Genomic DNA, 16,727 nt, shown 5'->3' with positions numbered 1-16,727 from the left:
GCAAATTGTGGACGTACTTTTTGAGTGCTGCCAATATACTACACAAGACCGCATATTTGTCCCATATGAACAGGAAATCTAGCAAAGATGGGACCGATCATAGGCAATTCGAAATTCGAATGTGCGTTTATAACATTCTGAAGCTTTATTAGAACACATCGCTCGAAAGCAGACGAATCGATTTTTTCCTTCATGGTAGCCTACCCAAAGGCGCATCTTCAGTCGATATTACAGACTGTACTAACAGTTGCTAATGCCGATAATTGAGCTTATAAGTTTGAATACAAACTTTTCTTTTTTATAGTAGATGCATTAGTTACTTATGCTTCTACTAATTTTATCGTGGATTGCTCAATAATCGCACCGCTCCGTAATGATGTAACACTTGGATACCAAGAATATTCCAATCATAATAGTGCTGTCCAATGAGCAGCTCGAAGTAGCTCGAAGTTGTTCCCGTCCTGCTCTTTCTTTTTTGTCAACAAATGGGCATGAGCAGGACAGGGAGAAACTTTGAGCTACTTCGAGCTCTCATTGGACAGCACTAATATGTATAACCGAAAAACGATTACTGGAAAAAATGATGGTTGATATCATTCTATGTGGTTTGAACGGTTTGAACGAAAGAGAGTTGAAAATCTTCAACTTTTGGTAAGTCAATGGAATTCATCTGAGTTGATCAATTCACTTGCCCTGTTTAAACGTATCATAAACTCGATTATACCACCAGTTTTTCGGTTCCCCAACACTAACATTAATATCTTCTTCTTTAGTGGCTGTTAAATCCAACTTGGAATGATTTTCAATTTAGTGTTCTATTTGCAGAATATGCAAGTAGGTGCTCCAACCTGCCAAGTTTGTGGAAGAGAAGACGGCGGGGGTGAAAAATTCATTTTCAGTGCAAAACGAAAACAAACTCGCTGGCTCTCCCATACTAGAATCCAAGATGGCTGAATCGTGAATTTGGCAGATTGGAACACCTAGTGGTGTATTCATCTTGGTCATGCCCACAACATTCACAGAAAAAAATAATTATTAATGAATTAATGAAAAATAAACAATCAGAAATTTATGCTATTCTACGCTGAAATGGTCCTCTTCCTAACAAGATTGCTTACAACTTGTATGCAATATCGAGAATTCACGTCAAATATTGTATACATATTAGGGTGGCTCAAATTAGTATGGGAAAAACTTTTTTCAATTTTTCTAATGGGCCGCCCTCTTATTCGGTTTTATTTGACGCCCTGATGCTATGGACAAAATTTCAGCCAAATCGTTCAACGTATGGGCGGTGCTAAACTCGTTGGAAGTTTATATGGAAAAATGTATGCAGAAACATCCAAAAACAGTGAATTGCAGTTAGACGGCACAACTTACGATGATGAACTATGATACTCATCCAGATCTCGAAGAATTTAATACAGAATGTTATGCAGAAAACCGCGAGAAGATTAGAATTTGCCCGGCCAAGTTGTTAGCATTTCTCTGGAGTGAAGTTTGAGCAAATTTCGTTTCTTTTACCTTTGAAAAGAAATAAATTCACCCCTACAACACTCCAGTAAAATGCTAATATCTTTGCCTAATAAACTCTAATCTTTTCGTGGTTTTCAGCATAACATGCTGTATTTAATTCTACAAGAACTGAATGACTATCCATGTTCTTGATCGTAAATTGTGCCTTCCAATTGCAAAGCACTGTTTTTTAATGTTTCTGCATTCATTTTTTCATTTAAACTTCCAACGAGTTTAGCACCGCCCAAACGTTGGCCGATTTGGCTGAAATTTTGTCCAGAGCATCAGGGCATCAAATAGAACCGAATAAGAGGGCGGCCCAAAAATTTGAAAAAGTGTTTTTTGAGCCACCCTAATACATATAGGCTATATACTGTGTGAAATTACGATGATAATGGCGTTCCATTTATGTGCATGATTTTTAGCGTAAAAAAATTGAAAACCCTTGTTATGCCAATGAAAACAAAGTAGCTATGCATGACAACCGATCAATATCAAATAGTGAACTGTTAACTTGTCAAAAGCCTTTGAGGTTCATTTATCAATACATAGTCATATTCATTTTGATTTTGAAAACGTCAAATTGAATTTCGTTCTGAAACAAGTGAATATCGATTTCAGTTTTTTTATTGTTGTTTAGTTGTGACAGCGTTATCAAGTATCGTTTGATTGAATTCTATATGCGTCCGAGCTCGAAATAACCGGTTTAGAAGGATTTACTTCATTGTATCATAAAGCACAAAAATGCGTACGAATACAGCTGACGGCTTTGCTCGCCACAAGCCCTTTGTACCCAAATATGGCAAACGAACATTTAAATATGCCATAGCTTTTCAACCTAGCAATTTATGTCAGAAAGATGAACTTAAGTTCTATTTAAGTTCTAGACCAACATTTGAAAAGGGCGTAACAGCCAAAATTTATTCCTTCTGATTCTCCGTCTACATATAAAGTTATATATGTGGACAAAGAATCAGAAGAAATAAATTTTGGCTGTTACGCCCTTTTCAAATGTTGGTCTAGAGTTCATCTTTCTGACATAAAACGTAAGGTACCGTCAACTGGGGGGAAGATGATCATTGAGGTGAAGATGATCATTTGATGTGTCAGTCAAAAGTGACAATTTTTTTTATGAAACGGTAGTCAACAATATTCTACGTTCAAGTAATGTTACCGCTAGGTAGAAATCCGAGTTTTTCGATTATAATCATGAAAATGTATTTTGTGGAAGAAAGAGAGAGATAGTCATTAATGACGCTATTTTCGTTTCAAATATTGACTTCTTAGACTTCTTTACGTAGTAAATTCAACATTCATACAAATAACCTAGTGTATTTTGACTACTAGGTCATAATGATTTTAGTAGAGCTGTCTTGATCAACTTCACCCCAAACCAGATTATTCAAAAAATGTGTGATAATTTGATTTTTTTTAAATAAATGCGAACGCATTTCAGAAAACTAAAGTTGTTGATTATTGCAACATATAACAGTACATGTTTTGAAAATATTTGTTTCGATTTAAAATGTAAACACACATTGTTATTGCATGTTTTGTCTAAAAAATGATCATCTTCCCCCCAGTTGACGGTAAATGAAAATGCACTAATCGAACAGAACGTAAAATTCACTTACTCGACTGTGTTAACGAAAAACAAAAAGGAATAAACACCTCTACTTCACTACAGATGGTGGTTGATATGCGTAGTCGCATTAGAAATCGAGTTACAGCAGGTGGGTTGACTTTTGGGAATGGTGTAGAGTATGGGAATATTGATTAAGCCGCTTCCTATTAATACAGAAAAGTAAGGTATACAATAATCAGCAAAAAATACAATTCTAGCGAGAAAGTCCAAAAATTATTCCATTTTCAGATGGAGCCAACGATTGTCGAGCGAAAATTTCAACAAGGAGTTTACAAAAAATACTTCGAACAACGCGAAGAACCTTGTACGATTAAACGATCATATCTGTCTTTAAAAAAGCCTTTTCTAGACTGTACAAAGAATGAAAATTAATAGTATATTTATGTATTTAATTGTATTTTTTAGTTATTTTGTTGTAAATATTTTATTTGTTTGAAAACTAAACATTTATTTCTAGAATTATTTACAACAAAAAAAAAAATCAGGAATGCACTTGGTTTGCTTGCTTCAGATCCGTCAGTACCATGGAAAATTACGTTGCGATGTCCATGTCCTCCCAATTTATGGAAGAACAAACCTTCTCAAATATATCCCGGTTGAGTTTTAAAAATAAAATATCCTCCAATGCATATTGGCCTTATCCAATTATGTGGGATGTTAGAACCAAAGGCAATGCACTGAATGCTCTCTCCACCGAAACTTGATTTGACGGCGTGGCTAAGACAACCATGGCCACTTCGAAAAGCTCTGGGTGAGTTTCTTTACGTTTCATCCAGTGCTTGAAGACATCGTACGTATGATCCTGACGTGGTTCTGCTTCTACCGCCTTCAGCTGCTGCACAAACGATGAATCAGCACATCCGCTTCCGCTTTTAGACAAAGAACCGCCAAGAAGCTCGGTTAAGAAGTCATCAAACTGAGAACTACAGTTCGCATCATTATCTGTAGCTGTTGCAGGACCAGCCGACGGTTTCAGCTTGCGAATTCTATTCCACGTATCCTTGATGCAGTTCTAAATGAATATAAACAATTCAAAATTACTCAATCGACTTTCAAATAGTTTCAAATTTTTTTTTTAGCAAATTTGGATGTAATTTGTTTTGAAGTTTGTATGGAAATTACTTTGAAAATGGACCCTTATGTGAAAGACTGTTTCGTTAGGTGGCCCATGAACTATTTGAATGTAATCAACACGTCGACTATATAGAATACTTTCTAAGCTGAAAGTCCCAAATAAAATCACTGAGCATATGAAATAAATAATAAAAAATGGTATTTTAAAAATCTGCAAAAAATACCTGAATATATAGCTTTTCTTCGTTGTTGAAAAGTTTGGAATTGAGGTAATTCAGACGGAGGTCAATATAGAGTGCCATTTGGAACTCCTGCAATGTTTTTAACATAGCGAAGCGTTCTTGGTTAGTCGCTGGGCGAAAGGATTGGCGAACATGTTTCGTACTTCGTTAATCGTCATCAGCCACGATATATAGAAATCACACAACGAAACATGACTTTCTTGCATTTTCTTCGTGCAGATATACAGAGGCTCGAAAGCCTGAACGTAATGTTCGATGAGCTCCCAATTTTTGGGTGTTAGTTCTGTAAATCAAAATTTAATAAAAAGTTAAACGAATTGAGAAACAATTAAAACCATAACTTACCGAGCTCAGGGAACTGATGTCCTAGTTGTGCGAAGAAATCCCTTTGACTGCGGAAGCTGTTAAGCATTTTGTATATTCCACCCCATCGAGTAGGTCCCCAAACCGGTGGAAAGCTCGCTTTTTGTTGATCAAAATGAATTCTATATTTAATTCCCTTGCATTTTTTCGCAGTAGCTGTAATTTCTTTGATGGACTCATCGGTTTTGTCTACAACATCAAGGATGGCAAGTTGAAGAGTGTGAACCGAGCACCGCACTAAATTTAGTTGGTCCTGAAATTCGAGTGAAAGCTGATCAGTTAGTCTCTGGGATTTATCGCTTCCGGTCGCAGTTTCGATTTCCATCTTGATTTCGGATTCGTCAACGGTTATGGCCACAGTTTCATATTCATCATTGTCATCATCAGACAGGAATTGCTGAGTGGCGACAAACATGTCAAATTCTTGCTTCAACTTCTTCACCGCTGCCAACATGTTTGCTCCGTTATCAACGGTTACGGAGAATATCTGGTCAACGGTTACTTCATATTTCTGCAGAAGCTCCAAAATTTTCGTTTTTAGGAAAGCTGCCGTCTGACGTTCTTTTACCTCTATCATACCTGAAAGCACGCAAGTATATATGAATATACGGATATGCATTACAATAAAGAATATTATATAACACTATATGTTATTCTAACCTAGCGTTCGAATTACAATATTGCCATCCATGACATATTGCACATTTATTCCCAGAACGTGTCTGTTGTATCTGGAAGCGGAATCGACTTTCAGTGAAATCAGCCTGTTTTTCAGTTCTCCTGCTAGATCTGCACGAACCCGGTTAGCTGTGACATGTATCAAAGACTTGAGTTTACTTCTGTTCAGTGTTATACCCAGAGCTGCGGTGATAGGATCGATGAGCTGTTTCATGCCTTCCCACTCGACGCATGCCAGCGGAAGGTTGTTGTGTGTGGTCAATTTGACCAAAGACTCCAATAATAATTGCTTATCGATGGCAACTGGCCTCTTGGGAATGATTCTTGCTTTGCTGACGTTACTAATCGGATGTTTAGTCAGTCCGTGCTTCTTGGCCGCATTAGCGTGTTGTGAGCGAAAATGTCGGTTGAAATTACCGACGTCACATGTCGCCTGAGTGTAGCCGCATCCACTAGTTTCATCTATGCGACAGATACCCTGGTTTCCATTCCGCTCGATGAAAACAAGTGCAATTTCTTGAAGGGTCCGCTTGTTCTCATTTCGGCGTTTTTGCCCTTGTTGGAAAGTCGATGTTGACGATCCTGGTTGTTCCATGGTTCAGAAATTAGAAATACACTGGACACTTCGAAGTCACCACTAGAAATGATCCTCATATACTGCTGATGAAAATCGTCTTGCTTTGATTGAATATCAAATCTTACCATGACGACGAATTGCATGAACCGCATTTCAACACACATTCATTTTTCATAGCAAACATAGTTCATCTGTTGTTGACAGATATAAAATAGACTCATTTGTCGTAGTCATGCAAAAGTTGGTAGGCACGGTGTTCAAAACAACAGCAGTCAGACTACTATGATACAAAAACATGTTCTATGCTCATGAATATTTTATGAAAATTCAAGACACTGGTATGCAGTTCTCAAAGAATATACTCAAGGAAAATTTGATCTAATTACCGAAGTAATTTTGGCAGTTGGAAGCAAACGTAGAAGTAGGCGAGAAATATATGGTGCCTATTCGTCAATCAATTTGGCAAAATGTCATCAATTAAGGTTAGTAAGTGGCAAGGGGTGTCTCACATAGAATAAATTGAATATATTTGCTGAAAATTAACCAAGTAACCGCAGCGACTTTAATTCGATTTACATCGGAATTATTCAAAGACCCAACAGCTGATTTTAGCAACGCAACGAATATGTCATCTGTCAAATCGAACAGTGACAGTGATTATCAAAATATGACGTATCCACCGTTGCTCAAATTCAGTGAAGTTGGTTCCGATAGAAGGCACAAAACTTTCTTCACAAAACCGTTGGTGTCAGGATACGTGGCCACTTTTGATTGTGAATAATGATCAAAATGTATTAAAATATCGTAACATTTGGCTCTCAACTATAAAATGGACAAGAGTATTCGATCCGCTTAGTTACCTGGGGCTGCATTTGATTTGACTGGTTATTTGGAACCGATTAATGATTGCCTTTCGGTACTTCTTTTGAAGCTGAGTCTACAAGAATAGAACCGTGAGTTTCTTTAAAACGGCATGGTCGTTACTCAATGGGATGACATTGAGACAACACTCCATCTAAACTAACAACACAGCAAAAAAAATATTAATATGCGGTGACGTAACTTGCTGAAACGTACCTTAAAAATTGACGTAATAAGTGATTTTACGTAATTTTACGTCACATTGACTCTTTATTACATTTTTCACTGTATTACTGGATCGAGAAAAATCTTTTTTCAGTTACATGTATTCAACATAAAATTACCTACCTAATAACGTATTTCAATACATCTTAAACGATGCACATAATGCTCTCCCAAAATAAAATTTAATGTTACACCCAAAATAGGTAAAAACAAGTAATCAGCGTAATATTACACCATAATTAGTGATATCACTTCATAAAACATGGAACAGCATGTCAACAAAGCAAGCTTCCCGCTAACTGTCAGTCCAAGTTTTTCTCCGTTCCTCTCGCATCGAGAAATTGTTTTCGTGAAATATCATTTGTTTAATTCAGCAATTAAATTACTTTTTCGGTGTTTAATTTAATTTGAAAACAGTGTCCATCCCGAATTGAACAAATCTTTCACTGGGTGAGTTTTGCTTGACGTTTAATGCCTACTCTGGGTAAACATTTTCACAACATTTTTCAGCAGTCCTTTTTGAATGTGAACGGCAAAAAAGTAGTGAAGCGATGAAAAAGCACATAATGGAGAGGATGCGAAGATTCTGTAGATTCGTTACTACCCGTGGTGAATCCTACCCGGCCGGGATTTGAAAATGAAATTGGGCAGGTAAGTTGCTGATCAATAATGTTTCTGATCACCAGACGGATATTTGTACGGGATATTATTATTGGCAGAAACAAAATTGTCGGCTTTTCGCGGAAGTGGAAACTGTCGGGATCATGTCCCCTTTTCTCGAAAGCATGCTGGATGATCGAGGAGGATGCCGGTTAAGGTCCCATCCAAGATGAAGCTGATAGAACACAGGTGAGGCTTTCTAGCTCCAAGGGATGGAAAAAACTATCTCCGTCGATACTGACCAGTTTATAATAAATTAACAGAAGAATAAAGAGAATGAATAGTGCGGCAACTGCAGTGGTGGAGTGGGTGCCAAATGGCTTGTAAAATAATAAAGTGATAAAATTAGGAAAAATATTATAAATCAAAAATAAATATTCGAAATTTAATAGGGTGGGTGTACCAATTGTCGCCATACATAAGAACAACTTTTTTTTTTTTAAATAAGTAAAAGGCGTGTGGGTGAACTTTATATATCAAGCGAAAGGTTTTACTTCCTGCTCCTTAGAACAGCTGTGAAAACCACAATAAAATTTGTTATAATCATCAAAATTGATTAATCCGTAATACTTAGGAACGCATGCACCAGTTGTGGCACTATTCTTAATTTTGGTTCCTTATTTGGCAAATCCCATTGTTTTCTTATGGGACTGGCCAAATAGGGACCACTAGTGCGACAACTGGTGCAAAGGACGTCAAAAATTAAGCAAAATCATTTTTACAATTATGCTTTGCTTGTTTTGGAGGAGATCAAAGGTTTTATCGTATCATATGAATATGCTTTATCGATATGAACTTGGTTTGCGGTGATTTGATTGGCCATTTGGCATATAAAGCACTAGTGCGACAACTGGTGCTATAGCCACAACTGGTACATCTAGCCTACAAGAAATTTCAAATCGAACGTTATAAATTAAACATGAAAACTAAAATTAAGAGCCAAAAAAACAAAAATTGAAGATTCTTTTTAAATTTATGGAATTTCAAGTTTAGTAGTTTGACAATTTAAAAACAAATAATTGTCCAATTTAAACATTTGAGAATTTAATAAATTTAGAAAATTTCTAATTTCAGTTCGAAAAAAAATTTTAAGATTTAGAAATGTAGAAATTATTAATTTGAAAATTTAATAATAAATTTTAAATTTCAAATGTTGAAAACTTAAAATTTTGCAGATTTGAAAATTCATAAATTTAAAAATTTAAAGATAAAAAAAAATTATTTTAAACTAATTGATTTAAAAAAAAATTGAAAATTTGAAAATTTAAATTTAAAATTTGATAATTCAAAAATTTCAAAATTTCGAAATTAAAATATTTAAAAATTTCAAAAATTGAAATTATAAAAATTTAAAAATTTAAGGATTCAACAATTTAAAAATTTAAAGATTCGAAAATTTAAAAATTTAAAAGTTTATAGATTTATTTTTTTTAATTTAAAAATTGAAAAAAATAAAAATCTAAAAATTTGAAAAATTTAAAAATTTAAAAATTTAAAAATTTAAAAATTTAAAAATTTAAAAATTTAAAAATTTAAAAATTTAAAAATTTAAAAATTTAAAAATTTAAAAATTTAAAAATTTAAAAATTTAAAAATTTAAAAATTTATGAATTTAAAAATTTAAAAATTCAATTATTTAAAAATTTAAAAACTTAGAAATTTAAAAATTCAAAAACTTAAATATTTAAAAAAATTTAAAATTAAAACGAAAACTTAAAAACATAAAAAAAATTAAAAATTTTAAAATTTTAAAATTTTAAAATTTTAAAATTTTAAAATTCAAAAATTTAAAAATTCAAGATTTAAAAATTTTAAATTTTAAAATTCAAAAATTTAAAAATTTTAAAAACATATTTTTTTTTTAAATTTAAAGATTTGAAAATTTAAAAATTTGAAAATTTAAAAATTTTAAAATTCGAAAATTTAAAAATTTAAGATTTATAAATTTTAAATTTAAAAATTTAAAAATTTTAGGAACCTTAAGATTTAAATTTAAAACATTTTAAATTTAAAAATTTTGAAATGCTAAAATTTTAATGAAAATTGGATTTTTTTTTCTAGAGAAAAAGCCTGCGGAGAAATTCCTGGAAAAACTTTCAGATGAATTTCTGGATGAACTTTCGGAAAAAATTTAAAAAATTCAAAAACTCAAAAATTTTAAGAAATTAAAATTTTAAAAATTTAAAGATTTAAAAATTTTAAAAACCCAAAGATTTATACTTAAAACATTTTAAATTTAAAAATTTTGATAGTTCCTCCAAGAATTTCTCCGGAAGTTCCTCCAGCAATTTCTGCGGAAGTTCCCGCGAAAGGTCCTTCAGGAATTGCTCCAGAAGTTTCTCCAGGTTTTTTTGAGGAAGTTCCATATGAATTTCTCCGTATGTTCCTTCCAGAGTTCCTCCAGAAGTTCCTCCATGAATCCCTCTTGAGGTTTCTCCAATAATCCCTCCGGAAGTTCTTCCAGCAAATTCCTCCTGAAGATCCTTCAGGGATTCCTGCGGAAGTTTCTCAAAGAAATCGTGTGAAAGTTCCTCATTGAATTCCTGCGGAAGCTCCTCCTGGAATTCCAGAAGAAGTTTCACCAGGAATTCCTGCGGAAATTGCTCCCAAAGTTACTCAAAGATTTCATCTCGAAGTTCCTCCAGGAAGTCCTCCGGAAGTTCTTTCAAGAAATGCTCCAGAAGTTCCTCCAGGAATTGCTCCGGAACTTCCTCTAGGAAATACTCCAGAAGTTCCTCCAGGAATTTCTCCGGAAGTTTCTCCAGGAATTCCTACGTTTAATCCTCCAAGAATTCCTTAGGAGGTTCCTCGAGGAATTTTGCGAAAGGTCCTCCAGGAATTCCTGCGGTAGTTCCTTGAGGAATTCCTGTGAAAGTTCCTCCAGAGATTCCTGCGGTAGCTCCTCCAGGAGTTGCTCCGGAAGTTCGCTCAGGAATTTTTCAGGAAGTTCTTCTAGGATTTTCCGTATGTTCCTCCAGGAGTTCCTTCGGAAGTTCCTCCAGAAATTCCCGTGAAAGATTCTCCAGGAGTTCCAGTGAAAAATTCTTATGGAATTGAAGTTCTTATGAAGTTCTTCCAGGAATTCTTAAGGAAGTTCCTACAGTAATTTCTGCGGAAGTTCATCTAGGAATTGCTCCCGAAGGTCCTTCAGGATTTTTTCCAGAAGTACCTCCAGGAATTCCTCCCGAAGGTCCTTCTAGAATTCCTCAGGAAGTTCCTCCAGTAATTTCTGCGTAAGTTTCTCCAGAAATTCTTGCAGAAGTTCATCCGGAAATTCCTGTTCTTCCAGGAATTCCTCCAGAAGCTCCTCCAGGAATTTCTACCGAAGTTCATGCAGGAATTTTTGCGGAAGTTCCTCCCTCCAGGAATTCCTCCGGTAGTTCCTCCAGTAATTCCACTGCAAATTCCTCCTAAAATTCTTCAGGAAGGTCCTGCAGTAATTTCTGCGGAAGTTTCTCCAGGAATTGCTCCCGAAGGTCCTCCAGGAATTTCTCCTGAAGTTCCAACAAATTCTTCCAGGATTTCATCCGTTTCTTTAGTCAGGAATTCATCGGTATGTTCTTCCAAGATTTTTTCTGAAATTTCCTCTGAGTGCCAGAATTTTCTTTAGGTACTCTTAATAAATTACCTCGTGTACTCTATAGAAACACCTTGGAAAGTTATATGGAATTCCTATAAATCCACCTCCCACTAAACTCTGGGAATTCTTCCATAGATTCTCTAGATAATCGTTTAGGAATCCTTCAGGAATTCCTCTAAATATTCGTAAAGAAATTCCTCTAGAAATTTATTTGGTTATTACTCCAGAAAGTTTGTATCCACGGATTTTTTTAAAAATTCCACAAGACATTTTTCTAGGAATATTTTTTTTTTAATTTTTACATTTAAAAATTTCAAAATTTCTAAATATTAAAATTTTTAAATTTAAAATGTTTTAAGTTTAAATTTTAAAATTTTGAATTTTGAAATCTTAAAATTTTTAAATTTTTAAACAATTAAATTTTTGAATTTTCAAATCTTTAAATTTTAAAAGAATCTATAGAAGAATTTCCGGAGTTGTAAGCGAGGTGGATTTAAAGGAATTCCATATAACTTTCCAAAGTGTTTCTATAGAGTACACGAGGTAATTTATTAAGAGTACTTAAAGAAAATTGTGGACCCTAAAGGATTTTCTGAACTACAAATAAATTTCCGAGGAAATTCCAGAAAAAAATCCTGGAAGAATATCCCGATGAATTTCGTGACAAAAGAAACGGATGAACTCCTGGAAGAACTTGTTGGAATTTCAGAAGGAATTCCTGGTGGAACTTCCGAGGTAATTGCTGGTGGAACTTCCACAAAAATTCCTGAAGAAAGTTCCGCAAGTATTTCTGGAGAAATTTCCGAAGGAGGAACTATCGGAGGAATTTTCTGAAGGACTTCTGGAGGTATTCTTGGAGGAACTTCTGCAACAAATCCTAGAGGAAGTTCTACAGGAATTCCATGAAACTCCGCTGAAACTCCTGGAGGACCTTTCACAGGAATTCCTCGAGGAACTTCCGAAGGAACTCCTGGGGGAACATACAGATGAAATCCTAGGGGAACTTCCAGAAAAATTCCTGAGCGATCTTCCGGAGCAACTCCTGGAATAAAATCCTGCAGGAGCTACCGCTGGAATTTTTGGAGGAACTTTCACAAGAATTCCTCAAAGAACTTCCGCAGGAATTCCTGAACGACCTTTCGCAGAAATTACTCTAGGATCTTCCTAAGGAATTCTTGGAGGATTAACCGAAGGAGTTCCAGGAGAAACTTCCGGAAAAACTCCTGGAGGAACTACCGGAGCAATTCCTGGAGAAACTCCTGAAGGAACTCCTGAAGCAATTCCTGGAGGAACTTCCGGAGGAAATCCTTGAGAAACTTCGGGAGCAATTCTTGGAGGAACTTCCGCAGGAATTCCTGGAGGAACTTCTGCAGGAATTTCTGAGGGAACTTCTTCTGGAATTCCTGGAGGAGCTTTCGCAGGAATTCTTTGAGGAATTTTCACACGATTTCTTTGAGGAACTTCCACAGGAATTGTTGAAGGATCTTCCGGAAAAATTTCCGGAGGAATTTTCTGGAGGAACTTCCGGAGGGATTCTTGGAGAAAACTCCGGAGGAATTCATGGATGCACTTGCGGAGGAACTTTCGGAGAAACATACGGAGTAATTCCTATAAGAGCTTCCTCAAAAAAAAAATACCGGGAGAAACTTTCGGAGCAATTTCTTCAGGATCTTCCGCAGGAATTCCTGGGGTAACTTCGAAAGGAATTATTGGAAGAACTTTCGCAGGAATTTCTGGAGGAACTTCCGCAGAATTTGGGGGAACTTTCGCAGGAATTCCTAAAAGAACTTATGCAGAAATTGCTGCAGGAATTCTTGGAGGAACTATCGGAGGAATTTTTTGGAGGACTTCCGGAAGTATTCTTGGAGGAACTTCTGCAACAAATCCTAGAGAAACTTCTACAGGACTTCCTGAAGGATCTTCCGCTGGAACTCCTGGAGAATCTTTCTCTGGAATTCCTGGAGGAACTACCGAAGGAACTTCTTGTGGAATTTCTTAAGGAACTTTTACAGGAATTCTTTGAGGATCTTCCGAAGGAATTTCTGGAGGATCTTTCGGAGAAATTTTCTAGAGGAACTTCCGAAGGGATTCTTGGAGCAACATACGGAGGAATTCCTGTACGAACTTGTAAAAAAACCTGGAGCAACTTCCGGAGCAATTTCAGAAAGATTATCCGCAGGAATTCCTGGAGCAACTTCGAAAGGAATTATTGGAGGAACTCTCGCGGTAATTTCTGGAAGAACTGCAGCATGAATTTTTAGAGTAACTTTGGCAGGAACTTCCGAAGGAATTTCTGGAAGACTTTCCGCAGGAATTTCAGCAGGAATTTCTGGAGGAATTCTTAAAGGAACTTCCAGAAGACTCCTGGAGAACTGAAAGAACTCTTTGAGAAATTTCTCTAGGATATATTGGAGGAATTTCTGTAGAAGTTTGATAGTTTTGTGGGCGTTTCCGGAGTAATTCTTAAAGGCATTTTCAGAGAAATTGGTAGAAGTATTTTTGTACAGTTTTGGAGTACAGTTATTGGAGTATTTTCCAGAGGAACTCCTGAAGGATTGCCGGGAGTATTTTTGGAAGGAATTCCTAAGGGTCTTTCCTTGAGAACTCTTGGAAGAATTTCCGAAAAAAACTCCTGGAGAACTTTTCAGAGGAACTCCTGGATGAGTTTCAGGAGGAATTTTTGGTAGACTTTCCAAAGTGAAGGAATTACCAAAGATATTCTCAAAGAAATTTATGAAGGAACTCCTGGAGGAATTTACGAAGGATTTCCTGTAGAAATTTCCGAAGGAACTTCTGAAAGAATTTGCGGAAGAACTTTTGGAGAGATTTCCGGAGGAACTCTTGGAGGGATTCCAAGACTGCTCCTGGAGGTATATGAGAAGCAGTTTTGGTGTAATTTCCAGTGGAATTTCCAAAGGAACTCCTGGGGGAGTGTCCTCAAAGACTTGAGAAGTTTCCGGAAGATCTTTTGGAGAAATTTTGGGAACTCCTGAAAGCACTCCCGGAGAAATTCTTGGAAGAGGTTCCAAAGGAACTGCTGAAGGAATACTTGATGAAACTCTTGAAGGAATTTTCTGATGAACTCTTGGCGGATTTTTCGTAAGAACTCCTATAGACATTTCCAGGAAGAATTTCGGAAGGAAGCCCTGCTTAGAGGAATTATCGGATGAACTTCTGGATGACTTTCCGACTCGTGAACTCGTGAAAGAATTTTGGGAGACGAGACGAGCCAGCTTCGGGCTGAAGGTCTCACTAATAAAGAAAAAAGAAAACAATTTTAGGAGGAACTGCAGGAGAAATTGCCGGAGGAATTCCTGAAGAAATTTTTGCGGAATTTATGGTGTTTCAGGAGAAATTTGTGGAGAAACTGCTCAAGAAATTTCCTAAGGAATTCTCAAGTGAAATAAATCAAACACTGACAAAAAAAAATGTATTAAATAAATCAACACCAACCCACGCCGTCACCGTCGGCTTTAAATATTCTATCACGCCGCTGCCGACAATATTTCTATCGGCGCACAGGTCTACTAAAAATCCAAAAATCTTAAAATACTATTCTTTAATCATGAAAACTGAAAATCTAAGAATTTTTTTTTGGAAAACCAAAACCGAAAATATACCGAAAAGGCAATATTTTATAGAGTACTTTTACTACTTCCAAAAATTCTTTGTTATATTGATACAAATTCAATTATTTATTTTGTTATATTGACGAGCAAAATCATAAAAAATAAAATAAAGTTTAACTTTCAAAAAAGGATTTTGGAATCATGAAAGAAAACTCCCGAACACCCCTAATCCAGCCGCCGAATGCGAGGTTTCTGCTGGCTGGTTATTACGTCGTTTTCTCAATTACGTCGAATATATTACGTCTTACATCGTTTCATTTTGGCTTCAAAGTACCAATTACGTCATTTTTTGTTACACCAAATAGATGTAATAATGCACGCGATTTACGACGGCGATGATGTGCATCAAATCTGGTGTAATATTACAAATTTTTTTTTGCTGTGAATGTCTCAATATCACCGTGTATGGACAGTGAAGCCAAGACTAAATAAAAATTCATGAATCGATTGTATCTCCCACCCAGAGTCCTAAAAGAGTCCGACTAGTGTGAAGACTACCAACTCATTACCTAAAACGGAACTGAACTGATGACAAACGCCCGCGATTGTTGAATTGTCCAAAAATTGTAAATATCTTCAATTGAAGAGAGTTAGTGTATCCATACGGGGACAATGTCAGAGTATATCAAAGTCCATAGTTATGATTCTCAATATGTTTGAACGCAATAAAACCATAATACATTTGCTGACATCAGTTGCAAAAGCTTAGTTTCTTTTCCATGCATAGGTCAAGGAATAGGTTTTGTTGAATGTAGCAAAATGTATAACACTAGTTTCAGAAGGTTCTCCTTGTAAATCAACTGAGTAAGAGATGGTTTCGTCCTGTTTCGTTCAAAGCAAATTTTAACAAAGCCTAAAATAAGAAAACAGTCGAGTCAAGTACGAGACACTGAAGACGACCACACAGTTGTGGTCGAAATACGTATCTGCAAAGATAACGAAAATTAACTGGTGGAATTAAATGGAGAGTGCTTAATTCGTCTTAGACGGTTGAATACATTCCACTAAAAGAGCTAATATATTTTTCCAAAAAAACAGTATTTTATTATTTGATACGAATAAGTAATAGGTAACGGTTAATTAAAATATCGAGACCAAACGTGTTTGTTGATGGAAAAATAAACAATCTTAATTGATGTCATTGGTAACGCGAGAGATCCACGCTTACTTAGATGAAAATAACAGTTCTGTGTCATAGCAGGTGTGTTGCAATATTGATCAATTAGTACCATATCTAAAATTCAATAGGACGAGACCAGTGGCATTCTAGCTGAAATTCCGCTTGAGGCCCTTTCAAATCATTTCAACAACACTTGTACACCTGCTGGTATAAATTGCGATATTGACACTACCAAGCGAGAGGTGGCGATGCTTCGTTTTTATATCAATGTAATTTTGCATATACAGCAGTGACAACTGTCGTTGAATGGCGTAAGTTTTGAATGTTACTTTTGTACACTCTACACTGTTAGATGACTTTACCCATTAATGGGTACTGTGTTATTGTTGATATTATTCCCACCGTGAAAAATTCACCCATTTTCTTGAAAAAGTGCCACTACCCATTTTAATGAGTAGTGGCGCTTTTTGAAGAAAATGGGTGAATTTTTCACGGTGGGAATAATATCAACAATAACACAGTACCCATTAATGGGTAAAGTCATCTAACCGTGTAGGT

General features: G+C 35.7%; 1 long non-coding RNA gene and 1 pseudogene across 2 annotated transcripts; one reads left to right on the top strand and one right to left on the bottom strand.

Moving 5' to 3' along the window:
- Positions 1-3,692: 3,692 nt before the first annotated feature.
- Positions 3,693-6,112, bottom strand: LOC134222663 (uncharacterized; annotated as a pseudogene).
- A 1,393-nt stretch (positions 6,113-7,505) lies between these two features.
- On the top strand, positions 7,506-8,173 carry LOC134220841 (uncharacterized). Of its 2 annotated transcripts, none has more exons than XR_009982079.1 (3): positions 7,506-7,630; positions 7,691-7,831; positions 7,900-8,173. It is a non-coding gene; the product is annotated as an uncharacterized LOC134220841 (long non-coding RNA). The 2 variants fall into 2 exon arrangements; XR_009982080.1 differs by having other exon boundaries at positions 7,508-7,630; positions 7,694-7,831.
- Positions 8,174-16,727: the final 8,554 nt, after the last annotated feature.

This window comes from Armigeres subalbatus, chromosome 3 (assembly GCF_024139115.2).
Source record: "Armigeres subalbatus isolate Guangzhou_Male chromosome 3, GZ_Asu_2, whole genome shotgun sequence".
Taxonomy (NCBI): domain Eukaryota; kingdom Metazoa; phylum Arthropoda; class Insecta; order Diptera; family Culicidae; genus Armigeres; species Armigeres subalbatus.
This window is presented reverse-complemented; position numbering and strand designations above follow the sequence as displayed.